The following is an 11,470-nucleotide window of genomic DNA, read 5'->3' as shown; positions in this document are numbered from 1 at the left end:
GAAATTTTCCTGGATGATGTCCTGAAGAGTATTTTCCAGCTGGGATTCATTCTCTTCGTCCCCTTCTGGTACACCTATCAAACGTAGGTTAGGTCTTTTCACATAGTCCCACATTTCTTGGAGACTTTGTTCATTCCTTTTTGCGCTTTTTTCTCTGATCTTGGTTTCTCGTTTTATTTCATTGAGTTGGTCTTCGACTTCAGATATTCTTTCTTCTGCTTGGTCAATTCGGCTATTGAAACTTGCGTTTGCTTCGCGAAGTTCTCGTATTGTGTTTTTCAGCTCCTTTAATTCATTCATATTCCTCTCTAAGGTATCCATTCTTGTTATCATTTCCTCGAATCTTTTTTCAAATCTTTTTTCAAGGTTCTTAGTTTCTTTGCATTGATTTAATACATGATCTTTTAGCTCACAAAAGTTTCTCATTATCCATCTTCTGAAGTCTAATTCCGTCATTTCGTCACAGTCATTCTCCGTCCAGCTTTGTTCCCTGCTGGTGAGGAGTTTTGGTCCTTTCTAGGAGGCGATGTGTTCTGGTTTCGGGTGTTTTCCTCCTTTTTGCGCTGGTTTCTTCCCATCTTTGTGGATTTGTCCGCTGGTCGTCTGCGTAGTTGCTGACTTTTCGTTTGGGTCTCTGAGTGGACACCCAGAATGTTGATGATGAAGTATTTCTGTTGCTTGGTTTTCCTTCTACCAGTCTAGCCCCTTCGCTGTACGACTGTTGAGGTCCGCTCCAGACCCTGCTTGTCTGGGGTGCACCTCTAGTAGCCGTGGCACAGCGAGGGATGCTACCAGTTTCTTTTTCTGCTCTCTTTGTCCCAGGATGATGCCTGCCTAATGACAGTCTTTTGGATATAGAGGGGTCAGGGAGCTGCTTGAGGAGACAGTTTGTACTTTATAGGGGTTTAATTGCTGAGCTGTGCACTCTGTTGTTCATTCAGGGCTGTTAGGCTGCTATGTTTGATTCTGCTGCAACACAGCTCATTAAACAACCCTTTTTTTTTTCTCAAATGCTCTGTGTTGAGGGGTTTGGGCTTTATTTTTGGATGTCCGATCAGGTGTCCTGCCCAGCTCGAAGGCAGACTAGCCACTGTTTGGCTGCCGAGGCTCCGCCCTGCTGTTGTGTGATTCGCGCTGTTCCTGCCGGCTCTGCTGTGGTCTCTGCCACGCCCTGCGGCGGAGTCTCTTCGTTGTAGCGTGTTGCCTCAGCAAGGGCAGGCTGCGTCAGCAGTGGGCGTGTATCTCAGTAGGGACGGGTTGCCTCGGCAACGGCTGGCTGCGTCAGCAGTGGGCGTGTATCTCAGTTGGGGCGGGTTGCCTCGGCAACGGCTGGCTGCCTCAGCAGTGGGCGTGTATCTCAGTTGGGGCGGGTTGCCTCCGTAGTGGTGGACGCCCCTCCCCCACAGAGCGTCTCGGACCGTCTGCCCGGGATAGTTTGAAATCGCGGTTTTGTTCGTCCCACTGGGTATCCCAAGCGATCTGTCCCTGCAATCCCCTGGGCTGGGCTACTGTGCAAGTCTCGTTCAGTCTCAAGTCCAGCCCTCTCAAGTCTCAGGTTGCCGGTTCAACAAGGCACCCGGACAAGCGCGCCCTGTGGGAATTGCTGGGTAGGGCCGGCCGCCGCCGCCCCGGCTGCCGGCTTCGCCAGGCAGACCTACTGCCTGGCGTCCCGTGTCTTTTTATACTTGGGAGTTTCCCCGTTCTGTGGGCAACAAAGATCAGTCTGGAAATGCAGCACTGACTCACCGTTTGCGAATTCAACGCGGGCTCCAATCCTGGGTTGTTCTCACAGCGCCATCTTCGTTTGTTTATTTTTTTAGTAGAGACAGGATTTCACCATATTGGCCATGACGATCTCTTGACCTCGTGATCGGCCCACCTCAGCCTCCCAAAGTGCTGAGATTACAGGCCTGAGCTGCTGCGCCTGGCCTGGGGTGTGTTTATTATTATTTTTTTAATCATTAATTCACTGTCTTTTATTGGAGAATTTAATCCATTTACATTCAAGGTAATTATTAATAAGTTACAATTTGCTACTGCAATTTTGTTGTTTTCTGTTTTTTGTAGATACTCTGTTTCTTCCTTTCTTGCTGCCTTCCTTTGTGGTCTGATGGTTTTTTTATATTGATATGTTTTGAATTTTTTTAATTTTTGTTTTGTGCATCTCCTATATATTTTTGCATTTTTGTTACCATGAGGCTTACAAAGATTATTATAATTGTTGGTAATAATTTTGTCCTGTAACCCTAGTACCAGGAATAAAATTACTTTACACATTACCATTACAGTCCTAGAGTATTTTGAATATAATTCAATATTAGTTATACTATTGGGTTTTGTGCTTTTATAAGTTTTATGTTATTAATTAACAGGCTTTTGTTTCAATTTCAAAAAATCTCTTTAGCAATTCCTGTAATGCCAGCCTAATGGTGAGGAAATCCCTCAGCTTTTGTTCATCTGGGAAAGTTTTTATTTACTGCCCATTTCTGAAAGACAGCTCTGCTGGATAAAGTGTTCTTGGTTGCAATTTTTTTTTCTTTAGCACTTTGAATAAATTATCCCACTTCCTCCTCGCCTATAAGATTTCTTCTGAGAAGTGTGCTGATAGTTGCATTTGGACTTCTTTGTATGTCATGTATTTCTTATCTCATGCTGCTCTTAGAATTTTTTATTTGATTTTTGATAGTCTAATTGCTATGTGTCACAGTGACCTCTTCTTTGGGTTGAATATGATTTAAGATCTGTTTCTTCCTGTACATGGATGTTGTCTTTTTTCTTCAAATAAGGGGAGTTTTCATCAATTATTTCTTTAAATATGTTTTCTGGTCCTTTTTTTTCCTTTTCCTTTAATGCCTATATACATAGGTTAGGTCTCTCCATAGTGTTACATGATCTCCATAGGCTTTCTTCCTTCTTTTTTACTTTTTCTTTTTGCTCCTCTGATTCAATAATTTCAGATATTCTGCCTTGAGTTCACTAATTCTTTTTTCAGTTTGATCCAGCAGGCTACTGAAGCTTTCTATTACATTTTTCAGTTCAGTCATTGGTTTGTTCAATTCTAGGATTTCTATTTGGGATTTTTTTAATTATTTGTATTTCTTTGTCAAACAAAAGAAATTAATTTGTTCAAACATTGTTTTTCAATTTTTTAATTTTTAGCCATATATGAACTTTTTAAGACAATTATTCTGAATTCTTTCTCTGTTATTTCATAGATCTCCTTTCTTTGGGGTCCATTGTTGGAGCTTTGTTTCTTTGGAAGATGCCATGACTTTTTGAGTCTTTGTAATATTTGCGTCCTTGCATTGGTGTTTATGCATTTGTGTAGACTGCCACCTTTTTCAGCTTTCATGGGTATTCTTGCAGGAACAGACCTTCACTGTTTATTCTACTCCATGTTTCTAGGTTGGCCAGCTGGTAACGACCCTGGAAAGGCAGAGCTTGCTTTCAGGTTCTCTAAATGACTGGGCTATTACCTTTGCTCCAAATTTGTGTAGGGTAACTGGCTTGGTTCTGCTATCCAGAAAGACCATTGGCTTAATTCTACAGTCAGGCTGAGCTGCAGGATCAGCATTGCAATTGCCTTTGATCTAGCTGAGACAGAAGGAGTATTCTCTGATGAGGTCGTATCACTCTTTGAATTCAGCAATTGAACAGGGCTGCAGGAGGAGTCTTGTGGTAATGTGGATTGGGATAGATGAATGAACTTCTGTGTTCAGTACAAACATAGAGTTGAGATTTGCCTCCCTCTCTGAAAAGGGTCTGAGGTAGGCTTTAAACTCCCTGATGCGGCAGAGCTAGTGAATAGAGGCTGGCAAGGCTGTCCTGGTGGTTCAGAGAGGCTAGTAGTTCTGTGCAGACAAAATTACTCCCAGGCTGTGGCAGAGAGAGGCTGGAGCCAAGACAGGGCCCCTTCAGAATGTGCTGTGCAACAGAAGCTGGCAAGCCTGTCCCAGTGGCTCACACAAGTGTGTCTCCCAGCAGTTCCACGCAAAAGCAGGATCATTTCCCGACTGCAGTAAGAGGAACTGGAGCTGAGATTGAGCCCTTTCATGATTTTCTGTGGGACAGAGACTTAAAAACCTGTCTCAAAGGCTTATACAGGTAAATCTCCCAACAGTTGTCTGTGTGGGAAGAATATCTCCCAAGCTGCGGCAGAGAATTGCTGGAGCCAAGACTGGGCCCCTTCAAAATCTGTAAAGACAGAGGCCAGTAAGTCTGTCTCAGTAACTCAGATGGGTGAGTCTCCCTCTGCATCCTGTGTGAGTAGTAATAAGTTGAGAACACAGCTGAAAGGGGCTGGAGCCAATTTGCAGGATGACTTTCAAATCTACTACTGAAACGAATGTCAGCAAGCAGATGAGCCTTTCTGCTGAGGCAACAGTATGCATAATTCCTCCTGGAGCCCTTGGCAAATTGTTTTCATTGTAGGTTCAAGCCCAAATGCGACTGTAGGCAAGCCTTTAGGGAAAAGGGCTGGTTTGAGGTTTGAACTCAGAAGAACAGCCAGTCTGACACCTAGGTATAGGTCTGCACACTCAAATCCTAGGTCTTAGGCTCCACAAGGTTTCACAATCTCCTACCTGAATCTCAGGCTCCCAGAAAGAAACTTTTGTCTGTGGACAAGACTCTTGTGGAAAGATAAGAGCAAGTAACCCCCTCAATCTTCCAATCAACTAACATCACTCCATCCAGAAATCACTTTTTAGTGATCAGTGTCCCTTTGAGGTGGAGCCTTTTAAGCTTAATGAGACCTAACAGAAAAGTGATCAGGAGATGACCATTTAAAAAACTACTTCTAATACAATGCAGTTAGGCTGAAATGAACCAGAAACACTGATCCACTGACCTACCTGAAATGTAAAACTCTTTGGAACCAAGTGGATCTTTCTCATTGATTTTTTAAAGCTCCTTAGGGCATCTTTAGTGACATAAAAAGTATTTCCCAAAGGAACCATGTAGCTTGTACTAGAAGCTTGTAAGTGAAGAGCTAATTCTCCAAATAGATTTTGGTTATCTCAGATCAGCATTGGATCAAGTGAAGAGTCCCACAGATCTCAGTCCTTTCTCTGCCAAATTTTATTCATTCACTCATTCATTCAGCTAATGTAGCACATATTAATGGAGGGTCCAATTAACTTGTTAGGCAATATGTATGCCTTCATGAGTGTCTTATCACTTTTCAAAATTCGAACAGAAATAAGTAGACTAGAACATTCATCCATTCACCCACATTATCCATGCTGAGATACTTAAAAGCCAAAATTGTTTTTTTTAAATTTTATTATTTATTTATTTATTTTGCCTACATGATCATGTCTGATACCTGTTTGGGTAATGACTGGAACATAGCGACAGATGTAGAAATATGACTCAAAACTAAACTCAGGCAACTTTTCCAAAAAAGTAACTGAAGACTGGGTTCAAGCCTTGCATATACATAGACACTTGCCATATTTGCATAGCCCAGGGTTGTAGAAAACTTTAATCAATCATTTTCTGTGTGTAGAATTATTAAACCAGAAAGCCATTACTTATTTCACCAGAAAAAAATTTGTTTTTCTTTGCTGCTAGATTAGTTACATTCCATCTCCCCGCTTCCCTCTCTTCATCAGCAAACAAAGTTTATACCAAAACGTATGGATCAATGTCTCAGCCTATAAGCAATTTTGGTTTACTTTTAAATCTTCGAAAAGGTGGACTTTTTTCACTTCTTTTGTCAATGTGCATAAAAATTCTATCTTCTCTGACATACTTCTTTAATTATATTTATTGAGTTTCTTCACTGGCCAGGTGCTGGGAAATTTGTAAACAAAAGAAGAGAAATATTGATTAAATAATCATTAAAAACTATGTGATTACAAATCATGATGACTGACAAGAAGAAAAAGTAAAAGTTGCTACCTGGAAAGATAAAAAGGGGGAACTTGATAGAGTTGTGGGATTGGGGTGGTGATGGGTCAATAAACAACAATGATTGAGCTGAGATTTCAATGATTGAGCTGAGATTTCAATGATTGAGCTGAGATTTCAATGACTGAGCTGAGATTTTGCTTCCCAGCAAAAGCAGCTCCTGATTTCATTTCAGCCTAACCGCATTGGATTAGAAGTAGTTTTTTAAATGGTCATCTCCTGATCACTTTTTCTGTTAGGTCTCACTAAGCTTAAAAGGCTCCCCCTTGAAGGGACCCTGATCACTAAAAGTGATTTCTGGATGGAGTGATGTTAGTTGATTGGAAGATTGAGGGGGTCACTTGCTCTTCTTTCCACAAGAATCCTGTCCACAGACAAAAGTCTCTTTCTGGGAGCCTGAAATTCAGGTAGGAGATTGTTAAACCTATTGGAGCCTAAGACCTAGAGGAAAGTTCAGAGAGGGGGGATCGAGAGAGAGATGAGAAAGTTGCAGGCAAGGAAAAATAAAGCATGTGCAACGGCCCTGAGCAGGAGAGAGACTGCTTACTGAAGGACCGAAAGGTTTAAGAGAATATAGGAAATACCTGAGAAAATGGCCAACTAGAAGTAGCTCGTGTGTGCTGCTCTCAAAGAGAGGAATGGAGGGGGTGTGTAAATATAGCACTTTCAGTTGATACATCCAGGTACATGCACTGGGTCTAATCAAAGAAACAACTCAACCCACAGAGAATTGAGAAAAACAAGGCAGGACAACAGGCCACCCAGGAGTAACACAGAGCCAGGGAAACTCCCCTACCCAGGAAGTGGGGAGTGAATGTGTGACCCCAGGAACCCCCGCTTCCTCCATGGATCTTTGAAACTCTGAGATCAGGAGATCCTCTTGTGAGCCTATACCACCAAGGCCTTCAGTCTGACACGGAGCTATGGAGTCTTGGCAGAGCAGCCACTCAGGCACCTGCAGAGACCTGGGAGCCTTAGATAGTCAGGTTTTCTGGCTTCCTAGCAAAAGCAGCTGCAACTCCAACAAAGTAGGAGATTAGATCCCTGAACATATTCCTAGGAAGGGGACTGAATCGAGGGGGCTGAGCAGAGACAGCCTGCAGGCCCCACTTCCATGGCACCTCACAGGATAAGACCCACTGGCTTGGAACTCCAGCCAGCCACTGGTAGCAGTATTACACCTCCCTAAGATGGAGCTCCCAGCAGGAGGGGCATGCCACCACCTTTGCTGTTTGGCCAATGGAGCCATTCCAGGTTTCTGACTTTGGAGAGTCTGAGGCAAACAGGGACTGAAGTAGGTCCCCAGCACAGCACAGCACAGCAGCTCTTATGAAAATGTGGCCAGACTGTTTTTTTAAAGTGGGTCCCTGATCTCATTCTTCCTCCCTGAGTAGGATCTCCCAACCACCATTTCTGGCCAGTGTTCTCCAGCTGACAAGAGGTTTCAAATCTCTCTGGGACAGAGTTTCCAGAGGGAGAGGCAGGCCACCATCTTTGCTGTTTGGCCAACTTAGCCGTTCTGGCCTTTGGGCTTTGGAGATTATGAGGCAACCGGGGGCTGAAGCAGACCCCAGCACAGCACAGCTGCTCTGCAAAAACGTGGCCAGACTGCTTTTTAAAGTGGGTTCCCAATCTTATTCCTCCTCACTGCACAGGACCTTCCAACCAGGGCCTTCAGCTACCCCTACCAGTGTTCTCCAGCCAACAGAGGTTTTAAACTTCCAAGGAATGGAGCACCCAGAGGGAGGCACAGGCTGCCATCTTTGCTGTTTGGATGACAGCCATTCTGACCTTTGAGCTCTGAAGAGTCCAAGGTGACCAGGAGCTGAAGCAGACCCCCAGCACATCACAGCTGCTCTACAAACACGTGGGCAGACTGTTTAAGCAGGTCCTCAATCCCATTCCTCCTCGCCAGGCAGCACTTCTCAACCAGGATCTTCAGCCATGCCCAGCAGTGTTCTCCAGCTGACAGCACTTTCAAACCTCCCTAGGATGGAGCCCCCAGCAGGAGGGGCAGGTGACTATCTTTGCTATTGGGTGACTTAGCCATTCCAGCTTTGGGGCTTTAGAGAGTCCAAGACAACCAGTAGCTGGAGCAGAGTCCCAGGACAGCACAGCTGCTCTATGAAAATGTGAGGGAAGTTCGTAGTACTAAATGCTTGCATCAAAAAGTTAGAAAGATCTCAAATTAACAACCCAACATCACAACTGAAAGTATTAGAGAAGCAAGAAAAAAATCAACCCCAAAGCCAGCAGAAAACAATAACCAAATCAGAGCTTAACTAAAGGAAATTGAGACACACACCAAAAAAATTCAAAAGATCAATGAATCCAGGAGTTGGCATTTTGAAAAAATTAATAAGATAGGCCACTAGCTGGACTAATAAAAAAGAAAAGAGAGAGATGATCCAAATAGAAATGATTAGAAATAATGAAGGGGATGTCACCACTGACCCCACAGAAATAAAAATAACCATCAGAAACTACTATGAACACCTCTATCCACATCAACTAGAGAACCTAGAAGAGACAGATAAATTCCTGGACACATACACCCTCATAAGACTGAACCAGGAAGAAACCGATTCCCTGAATAGACAAATAACAAGCTCTGAAATTGAATCAGTAATATTAATAAATAAACTACCAACCATAAAAGCCCAGGACCAGATGGATTCACAGCCGAATTCTACCAAATGCACAAAGAAGAGCTGATACCATTCCCAAAGACTGAGGACGAGGGACTCCTCCCCAACTCATTCTATGAGGCCAGCATCATCCTGGTTTGAAAGTCTAGCAGAGATATAATAAAACAAGAAAACTTCAGGCCAATATCCTTGATGAACATTGATGCAAAAATCCTCAGCAAAATATCTGCAAACCAAATCCAGCAGCACATCAGAAAGCTAATCCACCATGAGCAAGTAGGCTTCATTCCCCAGGATGTAAGGTTGGTTCATCATATGCAAATCAATACATGTAATTATCCCATAAACAGAACTAAAGACAAAAATCACATTATTATCTCAATAGATGCAGAAAAAGCATTCCATAAAATTCAACATCTCTTCATGTTAAAAACTCCCAATAAACTAGGTATTGAAGGAAAATACCTCAAAATAATAAGAGCCATCTATGACAAACCCACAGCCAACATCATACTGAATGGGCAATAGCTGGAAGCATTCCCTTGAAAACTGGCACAGGACAAGAATGCTCTTTCTCCAATACAGCATTAGAAATCCTAGCAAGAGAAAACAGGCAAGAGAAAGAAACAAAGGGGATCCAAATAGGAAGAGAGGAAATCAACCTATCCCTGTTAGCAGACACAATTTTATATCTAGAAAACCTCACAGTCTCTAGGCTTCAAAGCCCCTTCAGCTGATAAACAACTTCAGCAAAGTTTCAGGACACAAAATCAATATACAAAAATCACTAGCATTCTTATACACCAGCAACAGGCTAGCTGAGAGACAAATCAGGAAGGCAATCCCATTCACAGTTCCCACAAAAATAATGAAATACTTAAGAATACAGCTAATCAGGGAGGTTAATGACCTCTACAATGAGAATTACAAAACACTGCTCAAAGAAATTAGAGAAAATACAAACAAATGGGAAAACATCACATGCTAATGGATAGGAAGAATCAATATCATTAAAATGGCCATACTGCCCAAAGCAATTCACAAATTCAATGCTATTCCTATAAAACTACCAATGACATTCTTCACAGAACTAGAAAAAACTATTTTAAACTTCATATGGCACCAAAAAGGAGCCTAAATTAAAAAGGCAATCTTAAGCAAAAGTAACAAAGCTGGAGGCATCACATTACCTGACTTCAAACTATGCTACAAAGCTACAGTAACCAAAACAGCATGGTACTGGTACAAAAACAGGCACACAGACCAATGGAACAGAAGAGAGAGCCCAGAAACAGGGCAATACACCTATGACCATCTGATCTTTGACAAAGTTGACAAAAACAAGAAATGGGGAGAAGACTCTCTATCTAAGAAATGGTGCTGGGATACCTGGTTAGCCATATGCAGAAGATTGAAGCTGGACCCCTTATTTATACCATATACAAAAACCAACTCAAGATGGATTAAATATTTAAGTGTAAAATCCAAAACTACAAAAACCCTGGAAGAAAACCTATGCAATACCATCCTGGAATAGGAATGGGTAAAGATTTCATGGCAAAGACAACAAAAGCAATCACAACAAAAGCAAAAATTGACAAATGGGAGCTAATTAAACTTAAAAGCTTCTGCACCACAAAAGAAACTATCAGTAGAGTAAACAGACAGCCTACAGAATGAGAGAAAGTATTTGCAAACTATGCATATGACAAAAGTCTAATATCCAGCATCTATGAGAAACTCGAACAAATCTACAAGAGAACAACAACCCTATTAAAAAGTGGGCAAAGGACATGAACTGACACTTTTGAAAAGAAAATGTACTTGTGGCCAATGAGCACATATAAAAAAAGCTCAATAACACAGATCATTAGAGAAATGCAAATCAAAACCACAATGAGATACCATCTCACACCAGTTAGAATGGCTATTATAAAAAGTCAAAAAATAACAGATGCTGGCAAAGCTTCAGGGAAAAGGGAAAACTTATACACTGTTGGTGGGAGAGTAAATTAGTTCAATCACTATGGAAAGCAGTATATACCCAAAGAAATATAAATTATTTGACCATAAAGACACATGCATGAGAATGTGCACTGCAGCACTATTCACAATAGCAAAGACATAGAATCAACCTAAATGTCCATCAATGACAGATTGGATAAAGAAAATGTGGTACATATATACCATGGAGTACTATGCAGCGATAAAAAGAATGAAATTATGTCTTTTGTGGGAACATGTATGGAGCTGGAGGCAAACTAACATAGAAACTAACATAGAGTCTTAGCAAACTTACACAGACACCCAAATACCATATGTCCTTACTTATAAGTGGGAGCCAAATGATGAGAACTCATGAACAAAAAGAAGGGAACAACAGACAATGGGGTCTACTTGAGAGTGGAGGAAATAACTATTGGGTGCTAGGCTTAATACCTGGGTGATGAAATAATCTGTACAACAAACACCTGTGACACCAACGAACCTTTACATGAACCCTGAATCTAAAATAACAGTTAAAAAAAGAAGAAAAAAAGAAAATGCAGCACAGAAAAAGGGCAGGGTAGAATTAGATGAAGCTAGAGACAAAGCTGGCTCAGATCATGTGAGGCTTTGCAGATGTCATCAGGAGTTTGGTCTTTAAGAGCAATTGGAAGCCATTCCAAGCTTTCAAGAAACATGATCAGATTTCCATTTTTAAAAGCTCATCTGGATACAGTGTAAGAAATGTATTACCGTCGGGAGGTGCTTCAGTCAACCTGAGATAGATGACGGTAGTGCCTACTCTAGGGAGCCAGTGAGTTAGGAGTATATGCATATTAGGGATATTTACGAGGTAAAATCCACAGGACTTGGCTGTGCTAAAGGAATACATGAATATATTAGTCAATCAGTCTTCAAAACAG

The 11,470-nt window shown here is 41.8% G+C and overlaps 1 long non-coding RNA gene across 2 annotated transcripts in view; it reads right to left on the bottom strand.

Moving 5' to 3' along the window:
* Positions 1-2,500: 2,500 nt before the first annotated feature.
* LOC128931850 (uncharacterized) overlaps positions 2,501-11,470 on the bottom strand; it is a 53,541-nt gene continuing 44,571 nt past the window's right edge. For both annotated transcript variants that reach the window (XR_013534644.1, XR_013534645.1), the window contains exon 3: positions 2,501-5,796. This is a non-coding gene — a long non-coding RNA (uncharacterized LOC128931850). The remainder of the gene's footprint in view (positions 5,797-11,470) is intronic.

The sequence above is a fragment of the Callithrix jacchus genome, chromosome 4 (assembly GCF_049354715.1).
Source record: "Callithrix jacchus isolate 240 chromosome 4, calJac240_pri, whole genome shotgun sequence".
NCBI lineage: Eukaryota > Metazoa > Chordata > Mammalia > Primates > Cebidae > Callithrix > Callithrix jacchus.
Note: the sequence above shows the minus strand (reverse complement) of the source record. Positions and strands in the feature narration are given on the sequence as shown.